The following is a 14450-nucleotide window of genomic DNA, read 5'->3' on the forward strand; positions in this document are numbered from 1 at the left end:
TGCTTTTAATACCAGCCAAGGACTTGAACCCCCAGCCAGGATATAGAAACTGCTACACCTACAATTTTATAACACCAGTATCAGTCCATTCACTTCAAGAAACTGCAAACATTCACAGCTGTAACCACAATCTTATTGTAGAAGAAACAAACAGTGACTTGGGGAGGATCGCAAATATGAATCAAAGTACACAACTGATTGCAGAAGTGAAAAACAATAACCTCCAAGTTCTGTCTGGCAGAGGGCCCTGTGAAACTGTGTTTCACCTTGGGACTCAAAGTATCGAAGTCCTCAAATTGGCTAAGTAGTCCTCAAAGCTTTTTGAGGATTTTAGATGTAAAATTATAAATCCCTATTTGTGACCAGATTGTTCTCAATAAGACAATATGCAGTGAGTTCTACAATTTTATGTTTGATCATTTAAATGAAATATTAAGATAAAGTTGCTAGTGTTAACTAGCAAAATATGCACAATTTTTGTTTGACTTTCTTTTTCACTTTGGACATGTCAAAACAATACAGAAAAATAATAATATGCATCCTCACAATCGTTATATTTGTGAATGACATTTTTAAAAACGACTGGGGAAAAGTATACAATTATTTAATCCCACTTACTGTTAAAAGTCTTCCCATTTTTCCTTGTTAATTGCAATTTGCTACATTTGTTATTGTTTTTGTTAAAATCCTAAATGATAGTATTTCCTGACACACTTAAGTGTATATAAGTTTAAATAGTAAGTAGGAACATCTAGTCAAATCCTTAAATCCTTTTGTTATCATAACTGTAAAAACAAACAAAAAACGGCTGCACACCTTTTTGATGGGGTCATTCTTGAACATTGCTGAAGTTGATCAAACTCATTATTTATTTGTTGATTTCGCATTAACTTCACTTCCACAAAAGACACACATTGGTCCATAATAAAATGTTTTTTTTTTTTTTTTTTTCTTTTCATTAATTCGTACATTTATTTTACTTCAAGTTCACTTTTACATTATTCAAGCAGGATATAAGTTGATTTGTTATTTATTCATTGGCCATTTTTGTTTGAATACGTTGGCAGTTTGAAAAAAAGACCAGAGAACATGACCTATGACCTATGACCATAAAATCTATGAAAATATTGGTTTTAACAAACCAAAAACATCTCTCAGCGCCACGCAATTGTATTTTTTAGTCTTATCCAACCTATTCATTAAATATCGATCTTACGGATCGGTATTTTTTTATGCACAGTGAAAGATGGAAAGAATAAATACTACACTATAATTCATTGGATGGCGCTGAATGACGATTCGGCACTTTAGCCAATGCCGCGAGCGCACGCGCTGTCCGCGAGCCTCCCACAATCATACATCAGCATGGGACGGTGTCTCGCGCTCCAACAATGGAGTGGCTCATACCATCAGCGCTGATTGTTGCGGGGACATTCTCCTCCAAACAAACCTAACACAACTCTCATTACTTTGCCGTGAAAGCATCTGTCGCACGGGATTAAACTCGAAAACGAGGTCAAGTTGAGGAATCTGCCGTTAGTTGGGTCGGACCACATTTAATGTCAATTTGAGCAATATCTTACCAAAGAAACCCTTTTCAGAAAAAAAAAGTGTCTGGATGGTTCTGCGCCGCCGCCTCTTCTAGCAGGAGTGCATTTGATATCAGAGACGGTGCGGCCATGGATCTGACCAGGGGATTTAAATACTTGGATTCTGTGGCACGCCGTGCAGCTCTGTGAGGATGGAAAGAAACTAAGTGGGATTTTAACCAACCTATCAGGTAATGTTTGAACGTCGTCTACTGCTGCAGCCACTTTAAATTCCTACTTTAATAACATTGCATGGACCTTATTGTATCTCCGCACTATTCAGTTCAACTTACTGCCTCAGAACAGAGTCACCATGTTGTAATATTGGACCTAAACTGGTGCAGCTAGACTAATAACGGTCTTGGTAATTCAACACTGCTCTGCAAGCTGTGACTCCCACATTTTCATAGCATACAGGTGATAAACGTGACATGGATGGGATTCCAAAGTGATCAAATTCTCAAAAAAAAAAAAGTACCAAATGCGTGTTTCTAATTGCTTAAATAAAGGTCACATTTATAAAGAGACTGCTGGTGATGAATTGTAGCGGCACATCTGGATGAGCTCCCGCTGCAGCAGTGTCTTGACATATACAGTCTGAGAAATTACATGTTGGCAAGAAACAAATATTTTCGATGCCCCGCAAATTTTCAGACGCGACCGAAGCATCCAAGATATAAAGGCCAGCGGTTATGTCAGGAACCGGGGAATGGTGGAGAGTTTAAGAGCGATGAAGTCAAACCGCTGGGAATACATTTCTCCGCTTTGGGGGCCGGGGTCTTTTTCCAAGCCTGCACGATTTACAAACTGTCATGGGGGGGGGATGGTAGGTTGCAGCTCACTGAAAAAAATCGTGGTTTCTGAAATTTGAAACCGTTTTTTTACTATTTAAAAGTGCGACAACAAAGTAAAGTCCAAGGAACAAGGTCCTATTGTGACTTCTGTGCTTTTCTTTATCTGTCTTGTAACTTTAACATATTCTTGGTATTGCATGATCCATTGATGTTGTCATTTATGGCATCTACTGTACAAATAATAAGAATATCTTCTGCTGCACGTTAATTCAACGTTCAGCGAAGTAGGCAGCTGCTTGGGGCCATCAAACCAAGAGGGGGTAACCAAGAGCACACAAGTCAGGTTTACAAGGGTACCTGTTTTTGTACATATTATATGTCAGTAATCATGCGAGACAAAGTTTGTATGAATGGTAGAGAGCCTTTGCTTATGCCCTCCCACAAAAAACCAAATATACATTGCTGATGAAGCGTATTTGGCAAAAACCCTTATTATGCAACTTAAATGTGAAGAACTAACCTATTGATATGATTTTACTTGATCTCTGTGGATAAATGTTATGAGATGGATAAGTTTAGATTTTAAATAAGTTTTAGAGAAAACCTAACTTTTTAGTGTAAGTATTGAATGGAGGTTTCATAAAAAATATTTAGTAAGTCTGTAATCACTGTAGAATAAGTGTCCAGGTTTGAGTTTTTTCTGTCTAATGTGGACCTGATGCCAAGAAAGCACTGAAAAGGTCCAGATTTCCATCCAGATTTCACAAATCATAAATTGTGCTTTAAAGAATCTCTGTTCAGCGTAGAACCGCTCTATTAATGTCTAACCAGTTTAAGTATTTAGGATTTAGAGATGGTGAAATAATGTTTGGACTCATTTAAAGGACAGAAATGGCATTACAGTTGATTCAGATATCAATATTATTTGAGCATTAACTAAAATTTGTTTTTTTTTGCGGTTGGCAACCCATCTTCAGCTGCTCTGGATAGAAAGCCATATTGCCTATATATAAAAAAGTGTTTAAAAATTTGCCTTAAAAGGGTTTTTTTATGCTGCACTTTTTTATACAAATTTTATTTCTGGAAAGTTATTAACTTTCCTGAAAAAGCATACACATTTAATTGTAAAGTTAGTTATTTCTGTTTTTTAGTTTCCAGTTCCAAACTATGATGACGGTTACATCAGCTGTATATTGTATACACATTTGAACATGGATGATATAAACTAAATGTTATCTGAGCTGTGGGGATATAGTTTAAAGCCTCGCAAAAAAAAAAAAAAATCTGTCTGAGTCTTGGACCGGACTCTGATCTCACTAATAAATACCTGTTTGACTGTTTGGTTGTTCGCAACATGATATTAAAGTAGAAACAGCCTGTGTGGAGTTTTGTTTTCCAGGTTCAGATCTATGGCTTATAATGAATGAATCATCTATCCGCAGATACGCACCTGAGTATCCTACAGCTTACAACAATGGATTAGCTGGGCCAGCCTGTGTCTCCTATGAACCGAAACAGTCAAATTTAATGAAGATGCATGAGGGACACAAGCTGGGTTTTTTTTTTTAGTAGCTTTAGGTTATGACTAAGTGTGATATGCAATAACTCAACCATTTTGCCGACGTGTGTTTTTAATCAGGTTATTCAGTTTAGATCAGCTTAATACGTTTTCAGAAGACATGAGGTTTTAAACTTTGAACACCTCATTGGTATCAGCCATAAAAAAAAGGGGTAAAAGATGTATGTGTTTGAGAGGAGAATTTGACTAGAATATTGATCATATTGGTTGGAAGTTAAAGGGGCTTGCACATGTTATAATCACTCCAGATAAGCCCTGGCATTGTTAAATGATGTTCTGGTCTGGCATCGTGATAAAAAAAAAATACTTTTAGATGCAGAGAGACCCGTTTCACTTACTGAATCCATCTGGAGATGTATTCCCAGAGTATAACAGTTCCTATGTTTATCTGATGCTTCCTGTAAACTTTTTGCTCTGGGATATGAAATGCTTGCAAGGCTGGTACCCTCCTTTGTGAGAGAACGGTTTTGGCAAGCCTCCTGTGGAGGCTTTTTGGACTTGTTTGTTGACATTGCTCTGATCCTTTGCCAGTCTCTGGGTTTCTCATGCAACCAGGAACAGACTCTCCCTTTCTGTCTTTCTTCTTTTTGTTTCTCCTCTGAGGTGTAGTGGGGTGATAGGGGAGGCACAAACTAATAGGGAGAGAATGACAAAGCTTATGCACAGAGTTGGGAGCTGAAAAAGATGATTAAAAGAGGAGAAGGTGTGCCAGGGATTCTGGGGAAGCCAAAGAGCAACGTTGCAGTTCCCATTTAGTGGAGCCACAGACGGACCTCCTATCCCCCAGCTGTTGGGATGCTCCCGAGGGTCCGGCACACAGGAGCTATTGTTCCTCCTCTTGGCCAAGCCCACAGCTCAATAATGTTGCTTCTGTCTGCTGACTGAACTGGTCTGACAGAGAGACAGTGCACGATTTAGCCTGACTGACTGGGGCTCCTTGTGTGTTACTACTGCTGTATCTACCACCTCCCAGGAGTTAACTGGGAGGTGGCAAAGGTGGAGTTTCTGTGCTTCTCCCCCCTTTTTTGTAACATACCTTATCAAAAGAGGATTTGGACCCTCTTTTTCTACATACAGCTAAAAAAATTTAATTTAATGAAAAAGTTCAATATTTCTTTTCACTCATTTCAGAAAGTTATACATATATACATTATATATATATATTTATATTTTAAACGGAGTGAAATATATCAAGCCTTTATTTCTTGTAATTTTGATAATTATGGCTTACAGATAATTAAAGGGGACTTGGAGTCTGTCAGAGTGCAGAAAAGTAAAATTTAGTCTCTTCAGGTGCTGCATAGATATCTTTATGTTCTGTTTGAGTCATATTTTTCAGTCCGTTCAGGTTTCTCTATCATCTTTTATGTTTTTCACATTATTCACTGCGGAACAGCTACACAAGGTCATGGACATCCAGCAACTTCGTGTATCCGCCATCTTTATTTCTCGCTGCACATTTGTAGTCCAAGCTCAAGTATGCGTACGGTCAAACAGGATAAGTTCGGTTGTTGGGTATAATAACCAAACAGTTTATTACATCATCCCCCAGCATCGGAACCTCTTCGAAGTGCCTGGTTAAATTTTATTTTTCAGGGAACTGTTACCACATCAGTGGGGAAATTCCTATTTCCCCTATTTCAAGGATGCTTGCTTTCAGCAAACTCCTCCAATATCAATAAGGATTTGCTGAAAGACTTCATCTGATTAAATGGTCAGTTCCATCTGTCTATGGAAATGACGGACACAGCAAAGACGTAAGCTGAAAATAACGTTAAAATGACAGCAAGCTTTATTTTAGACATGAATTTATTGTGTGTTGATATGACATCCTGGCTATTGTTTTGATGGCAGTAGCATCGTTCCTTCTGCTTATGTTAGTGGTGTGTGCTACTTTTAGCTTCTTGAGGACAGCACCGTACTGCGTGTTTTCAAAAGAATTATTACATTTACAGGTTTGCATTGTTTTTGCTGTTTTTGTCTTGTTTCTGCAATGCTAGATAATTGTTATCAAACTACAAAAATGGCCTAAAGGGTTAAAGTGCAGCGCTCCTTGACCTTGAGGGGGGCAGGGTGTGAAGTGCCTAGACAGCATTTAAAGAGACAGCAAAATGAGTTGCTCTCAGATGCACCTCAGAAAAGGGGTAAAAGAGGGGCCTGTGGAGCTACAATAACAAAAGTTCATACCAGAGCATTACAGTTCCACTTTAAATAGACCACAAATGAATGATTTAAGTGTGAAAATGAAGGATTTAAAAGAATATGTCCCCCTTAAAACTAGAAATGTAGTATCTCAAAGAATTTGAATATTACAAAAGTTTAATAAAAAGGATATTTTAAGCAGATTTGCCAGGGCTCTGAAAGGAGGTTAATTTCTATGCACTCAGCACTTGGTTGAGCCTCCTTTTGCATGAATTACTGCATCAATGAGGGGTGGTACGGAGGCCAACAGCCAGTGGTTCTGCAAAGGTGTAATGGAAGGCCTGGTTGCTTTGATAGTGGCCTTCAGATCATCTGCATTGTGTCTCTCATCTTCCTCTTGACAACACCCATAGATTATCTATGAAGTTTCAGGTCTGGCCAGTTTGCTGGTCAATCCTACACAATGGTCATTGAACCAGCTTTTGATACATTTGGCAGTGGGGACAGGTTCCAAGTCCTCTTTGAAAATGTTATTACCATCTCCATAAAGAAGGAAGGATGAGGTGCGCTAAAACTTCCTGGTAGATTGCTGTGTTGCCTGTGAACTTTAGAAAACACAGTGGACCAACACCAGCAGATGACATGCCACCCTAAATCATCACCGACTGTGGAAACTTCACAATGGACTTCAAGCAATGTGGATTCTGTGTTTCTACACTCTTCTTTCAGACTGGGGCCCTGATTATCAAATGAAACGCAAACTGTACTTTCCTTTCAAAAGAGGACATTAGACCACTGAGCAACGTTCCAGTTCTTTTTCTCCTTAGACAAGGTAAGACGCTTCTGAAGTTATCTCTGGTTCAGGAGTGGTTTGGCACGAGGAATGCGACATTTGGAGCCCATGTGTAGGATTCGTCCATACGTAGTGGCCCTTGATGCACTGACTCCAGCTTCAGTCCACTCTTTGTGATGCTAACCTCAAGTTCTTGAATGGATTTTGTTAGGCAATCCTCTTTGGACTGCGCCTGTCCCTGTTGCTGGTGCATCTTTTCTTACTACACCCTTTCCTTCCTCTCAAATTTCTATTAATATAGTGTTTAACCAAATGTTTTAGCTCTGTAGAGTGCTTTGAAAAGGCATTCATAATCATTGAACTTCTTCACATATTGTGAAATTACAGCCAAAAATGTCAGTGTACTTTAGTGGTATTCTATGCGTTTGATCAACACAAGTAATACCCAACTGGCATGTGTATGTGTTCCGCCCTTTGTCTAATGCCCCTAAACAAAATCCAGGGCAACTAATTGCCGTCAGGCATAACTTAAATAGTAAATAATTCCACTTGTGCCTGGACAGCAAGCCATGTAGGAAAAACAGCAAACATAAAAGATAGTGCTCTGGTCAGATGAGACCAATATGGAACCTTTTGGCCTACATGCATAATGCTGTATGGACAACTAACATTGCACACCACCCTAGATAGACAATCCCCATGGTGATATATGGTGGTTGCAGCATTATGCTGTGGGGATGTTTTTCCTTAGCAGGTACAAGGAAGCTAATTAAAGTTGATTAAAATATGAATGGCATTAAACACAGAGCAATGCTGGAAGAAAACCTGTGGAGGCTGCAAAAGACTTGAGACTGGCGCAGAGATTCACCTTCCAGCATGACAGCAACTTTCACCAAACAAACAGAAGTACAGTGGAATTATGTGGATCAAACTGTGTTCATGTGTCAGATGGGTCCAAACCTAAATCTCATTGAGAATTTTTGTAAGACTGAAAAATCCCTTTTCACAGAAGCTCCATCCGATCTAAAGGAACCTGAGCTGTGTTGCAAAGAAGAATGAGCAGAAAGTTTAGTCTTTAGACATGCAAAGCTGGTAGAGACATACCCCAAAAGACTTGCATCTGTGATTGCTGCAAAATGGGTTTATACAACAATAAATTAAATGCGTTTGCAATGTACTGTACCTAATGCCATGCCGTTACAACTCAAGGAGTGGCACCAGACATCATACACCTTTTTTTTTCTAAAACTTAATATCTTACCTTACAGCAGTTTTCTACTAAGCTTTTTCAGAATTTTCTTGGAAAAGTTATAGTAATTTTATAATAGGGATAAAAAAGAAAACTCAAGCTGATTGGTATAGAGACATAACTCATTCATTTTTCTCTGCAGCCTTGTAGTCAGCTTTATCTTTTTTTCTTATGTCTTGTACAGTAGCCTCTTCATCCTCTCCGTTTCAAGTTTTCACCCAGAGGAAGCGAGGATGCTGACAGGCTCTTCAAATGAGTTGACAGGGTATCTCTAAAAAGGGTTTGCTTCACTGTCTCTGTCTCTGTGAACATGGCTAAAAGACAAGATGTCCCAAATGTGATCAGAGTGACCCATCTACAGTGCACAACTCCTCATTCCTCTTTTTCAGTTGCAAGCTGAAAATATCAGTTATTGATATTATTATCTGATTGCTAAGTTTTTACCTATTTTGCCTTCATATGCAGCAGATCCATGCTCTTTTTAGACACAGCTCTTTTGCCTCTTACAAGCTGGACCACAGCTGCTGCCAAAGGGTCAAAGAATCACTCGAGGTTCAAATGAGTTATGGAAAGGATTTTTATTCCTTTTACTGGATGTCATATCTGCCAGTTGCAGCTTGAGAAAAGAGAAGGACATGCTCTCTCGCTCTGTCTTTAGAGCATATTTTCTCTTCTTTTTTTCAGACTACAAATTTAAAGTATGTTAACAGCTTATTGCTGAAAGCAATGTCAAATCGAAAAAAGTAGAACTAGGAGTATGAATAAAAATATGCTAAGTTGGCATAAATATTTTTTTAAAACTCTCACTTTGCTTCTTGAGCTTATGACTGCATGCTGTAAAAGAATAAATCATCCCTCACTTGTCATTATGTGACAAGTAGTAATTTGGGAAGCTAAACGCCAAAGTGTCCTGTGACCAACCTGGCCAAAACCGTCAGATGCAAGCCAAAGTGAGCTACACAATGGAGTAAACAACAGGCTGTTGAAGCCACTCCCCTGGTGTCATGTGTACGCTTAGGTAAATGTAGTCTGATCCCTTTCCTGAGACAATGCAGGCTTGATTTGTTCCAGGAATGTTTTGGGTACATGGACGCTTCAGCTGTCAGTAGGCGTGTCTCACAATGTGTATTTGGATGTCCATAGTGTTTAAGTTTTGGCGTAATGTGCTTGCTCTTTCTTCTACCACTGGTACATTTTCTAGTTTGTTATCATGTGTAACTGCTGCATGCAGACTTTATACTGATGTGCTTTCAGAGGTTCTGTGTATTTAAATAAATTTGAATATTCAAAGTTAAACAAAGTATTCAGAAACATGGTACAAATGCTGCACTGGTTCAAATCCCTCCTTTTAACTCTCCTCTTTCTCTGTTTCTTCCCTTTGTTTTTACAGTTCTCAGTTCTAAATTTCTTGTGAGCCATGGTCACTGTGGTCTTCTGTAGTGATTCACAAAGACTGTAGAAAAGGCCAGCACAAGAGATCGCTTTACTTTACACAGGACATGATGACAAATGCACCAGTTTGGAAAATATTCCAGAGTTCTTGGGGAGTCAGAAAAATATAGAATTTGATTACCTGGCAAGATACATGTGGAAAAGAAAAAATAAGTGCATGGAACAATATTTGTATTTCCAGACTTTATTCCCTATACCCTTATCTAAAATTGTTACTTCTATCTCTCTTTGCCTTTCCTTATCTACTTCTGTCCATCCATCCATCCATCCATTAATCCATCCTCCCTCTTCTGCTTATCTGAGATCGGATCCCTGGTGTCACCAATACCAAAATACAGCTCGGGGTCAGATTGGGGAGTCCGTTCTGAAAAAAAGTTCTGGAAAAAATGGCACTTAGCTCAACAGACATGACTATCAGAATGTAAGTAAGTAAATATGAGCAAACAATTACAAGAAGAAACCTGGTACCCATTAAACACATTTTTCTGTTAATATATTTCCTTTGGGAACTGTCAAAGTTAATGCAAAAACCTATGGAAGCATGGTACTTTATTGAAAAATTATAATGTCCAATTTGAATGTCTGTGTAGAAGATGATGCATCTAACTGTAGTCCTATTATAACTTATGGCAAATATTTTGTATTGAAAACGGACACATAAAAAGTAAAAGAAATCCTGTTTAAAAAAACAAAAAGGCATTTTCTTACCTGATAAACTTCAAGCTCCTACAGTGGGTGTCATTTGTACTTGGAAGTTGGAATTTCCGACCTCTAAGTAGGAATTTTCAACTGGAGTGCTGCTGAAAGTCGGTGCAGTGCGACCATACCCAACTTCCTCATTCAGGATGGCTACTACTCAACATTCTTACCTTGATTGTTTGAGCAGTTCTTTATTATTTATGTAATATTTAGTTAGTTGTACACATACTAATTTTCAGTGTTTATAAGACGAGATGTTTCATCACTGTTTATTTGCATGAAATACTGCATATGACAGTGTTATTGTCATGGTTATAGGTGTAACAGTGGCTATATACAAGCAATGAAGAACAGGAGCATCCATGATAATTCCAACTTTCAGAAAAGCAGAAAACTGTAACGCTATCACCTCAGATTATTTCACCCCCAACTTCCCAGTTCCAAGTTCCCAGGTAAATGGAATGCAGCAATAAATATCTGCGATCACCACCGTGGTCTGGCTGTTTACTTCCTGCTCAAGCTGACTGTAGTAGCTGCAGTAGCATGAACTGTGTTGTGTCAACTTCCCTCAAGCTACCGCACCCTGTTGGCGGTCAGACGCCTCAGAGCTCCTCCGGTACTTGGTCCCTAGAAGCAATCACACACTCTATCTAAAGACTCTTAAAGGAACTACTCTCAATCAGTTTCTAATGTTTAACTCTTTTTAATCTAATTTAAGGCAGAGGAATGATTACAGAGATCAACGCTGAGGCTCCCGTCTCGGATTGTCGCCGTCTGTTAGAGGATGACAAAGAGCCCTGATAGAAGGTCACATGTAGTTTTTATATCTGGCACTCCAATGCAATGGATGTGCTCTCCCTCAGTGATTATCAGTAGACTATGTGTCACCATTGTGGTGTCTATCTGTTAGATTGTGTAGTAGCGGGAGTCCATACTTAATCTAAGTGTGCTGTGGCTTTCTAATCAAACCAGTTATACCGGCTGCTCCACTATCAACCCCAGTGCCCCAGCCTCAGGTCATTCATGACAACCCTTGGGCCATTTATCCTTGTACGTATGTCTATGAGGATTCTAACCCTATTGTAACAAAAGGGAAACATTAGAACTTATACTTTACTTCACTATGGTATAAATGGGAAAAACAGCTATGAGTAATATTAATAAAGGTTATTCCTAACACCTTTTAAATCCAAGATGTCAATAGTTTTATAATCCTGGGCCCAAAAAGTGTTTCCTTTAGACGTGTTTTCCGTGGATTACGGCAAATTTGTCCTCTTCACGTTTACTTCCACGAAGCTTTTACATGTTTCCTGTGTAGATGATGTTTGTAGCATTAGTGTTCACTTAATTCCTATTTCTGTGTTGCCACTAAGTGGTCATACATCCATTCTAAATAACTTTAAAAAAAATTTTTTGGCAAGAAAACAATGCCTATTATGATTATCATCAGGGGTCTCCATACAGTGCCATTGTAATTCATCGTTGGTTCACTAGTTAAATGTAAATCAAGTTGAGTTGTAACTAATTCTGCTCACAATCTCAAACAAACTTGGGCCGGCTCTGGCTGCATAAGTGAGGTTAGGCTTGTTTGTCACATCTGCATCTTAAATCTGTTTTCTTTTTTGCGTTTTTATACATCTTTATTTAATTACAAATGCACTGAGTTTTTATTAGGTTTTTCGTTAGTGCTCATTTTTGGCTTCACAAAGGCACAGTTGGTAGCACTGTACCAATGTGCCTTGCAGCAAGAAGGTCTTGGGTTCGAATCCTGGCCTGGCTTGGCCTTGGGTGTTTCTGCGTGGAGTTTGCATGTTCTTCCAGTGCACTCTCCGGGTATTACGGCTTCCTCCCACAGTCCAAAAACAAAACCGTAAAGTCAATTGAATACTCTAAATTGCCCTGATGTATGTGTAGACATGCATGGTTGTCTGTCCTGTGTTATTGTGTTGCCCAGTGATGGACTGGCTGGAGATGGGCACCAGTCCCCCACCCCAAGCGGGTATAGACAATGGATGGATAAATTAGCATTTTTATACCTAGCTCTTTCCTGCCCTCTGTCCTTGTGTTAGGTTACAGTAGAAGAGATTGCAAGGAAGATGTTCAGAGGGAAAAACATCGAAGGATTTGATTGAAGAATTAAGTAGAAATGGGTTTTATTTCTGGTACATTACGTAGAATACAGTTTACTTTTAATCACATCAAGGTTGTTGCCGCAATTACCTCCCTCTCATTGATTTCCTTCAACATGTTTGGTGATTGCAAATTAAACTGACCAAATATTAGGGGAAAGAAAAGGAATAATGCTGCCACTCTACATAAACATTATAAGAAAGTGGTGAGAAAAGAGAAGAGGAACAGAAAAGGATGTAGCCTCTTAGTGTCCTATTGTGTTTGTCCAATGTTTCATAGCAGGGCTTCCTGTGCACACAGACAACTGCTGTCTTCAATTAGGAGCCAGTGTTTGGCTGTTCATTTGAAGGTCTCAGCAAGACACTTGGCTCTGCTTTGGATTTGCACGAAACCCCGAATACGGGGCTTGCCTGATTTGTGCTGGACGCAAGCCAAGCAGAGGCTGCGAATGTAAGCTGCTCTTGAAGATCGCCTTCCTTTTTTTCTTTGATGGTAAGCAGGAAATGCCAAACTCACTTAAATCCCCAGCAAGAAAATCTTTAGTGCACAGCCGTATTCAGCAGCCACATTTGGGTTATCATGCTTATCATTCAGTCTTTCTATTAGTACTTCATTGCTGGATCGTCATGGAGGTCCTAAATTTCTTACTGGAAAACACACATTTGATTGTAGAAGGGTAGGTGGAGGGAAGGCAGTTTACTTTTTATTGTTTTAACCAAATTAAGGAAGATTAAAACACTGTCCTTCATGACAAGTTATAGCAAATGCTCTGAGACACAACAATCCCATACATAACTGTCTTTCAAATATAGGCACATCTCCACAGCTACCATAATAAAAAAGAGAGGGAAAACAATTTTTCTCTCACATACATCCACCATACGCCTGAACTCAGACTCTGTCCTCAGTTGTCGCCTTCTTGTCCGTCATCTCTTACGGTGGGGTGTCAGTGTGTGTCTTTGCTCATGTGTGAATGTTTGCATATCACGCATGACATCACACGTATGCTGCTTCATATTTTTGCTGTAGACCCAAGCTCAAGATGGTGGAAGACTAACTGTGATTCATTTCCTTGGAGGTCATACTGTAGCGGCCTAGAGAGATCTGATTGTTAACTGTGTGGCATATTTTGCCACAGAGAAATACTCTGTTGTTGCACCCCGGTTAAGCGTTTTGCTTGCTAACTCAGTCATAGATGTATTTGGATTCTCATACGGTCAACTCTGTTAATAGCGGCTGCATTCTGGTTAAACCTGTTAAAACTGGCATAGTAGATCTTTTCAGCTGCAACAGTCTTATGCATCAGATTCAATGCAACCCTTGGTTTACGTGTAATGAACAATCCCTGTTAGATTTCATTACATTTTGATGCATTGAAAGAACCTTTGCAAGGTAAAGTGGGCAAATATTGCCAAGCAAGCCAATGTACTCTTACAGACGAAGACAGAGCTCTGAGTTTAAATTAAAGGTTCCTCAGCCAATTATTAGTGTAAGGGTGGGTGCATTTGTGCAACCAGGTTATTGTAGCCTTGTATTTTTCACAGTTTACCCCCAACAGATCTGTTTATTCTTCAGTTTAACTTTACTGAATATGTGTTTTTTTATCAATGCAAAACTACAGTAAGTTCATTATGGAATTACACTTTTAGATTGTCATAATCACTGAGCGATTATAAACTCAGCATCTTTGATTTATGCTCATGTTGGATTGTGTTATGGTAGGATTTCTCCAAATGCTGGTATTACATCTGACTGATGTTGCATCCATTTTCTTAGCTAAGTTGTTGAAAAGTCTTCTCAATCTTTGTTTATTAAGTTATGGTTCCATCCATATTGCACTTTTACTAAGCTGTTCAGCTAAGTGCAGTAAAAACATCTACCAGCCTAGATGCCTGAGGCTAGGACTTATCCCTGAGCCCTACAAATCACTACTCTTAAGCATTCACACCAAAATTTTTGTCAGAATCCTCAATCTGTCAACATTCTTCTTTGATCAAAAAATTAGATTTCTGCAGTGTGACCC

At 39.0% G+C, this 14450-nt stretch overlaps 1 protein-coding gene across 4 annotated transcripts in view; it reads left to right on the forward strand.

Moving 5' to 3' along the window:
- The first annotated feature begins 1383 nt into the window (after positions 1-1383).
- Positions 1384-14450, forward strand: part of wasf1 (WASP family member 1) — a 74030-nt gene continuing 60963 nt past the window's right edge. For 2 of the 4 annotated variants that reach the window (XR_007041823.1, XM_047388415.1), the window contains exon 1: positions 1384-1780. The gene's annotated coding sequence lies outside the window, so the exon portion shown is untranslated. The remainder of the gene's footprint in view (positions 1781-14450) is intronic. The other 2 variants (XM_047388416.1, XM_047388417.1) reach the window with 1 other exon arrangement.

This window comes from Girardinichthys multiradiatus, chromosome 15 (assembly GCF_021462225.1).
Source record: "Girardinichthys multiradiatus isolate DD_20200921_A chromosome 15, DD_fGirMul_XY1, whole genome shotgun sequence".
Taxonomy (NCBI): Eukaryota; Metazoa; Chordata; class Actinopteri; order Cyprinodontiformes; family Goodeidae; genus Girardinichthys; species Girardinichthys multiradiatus.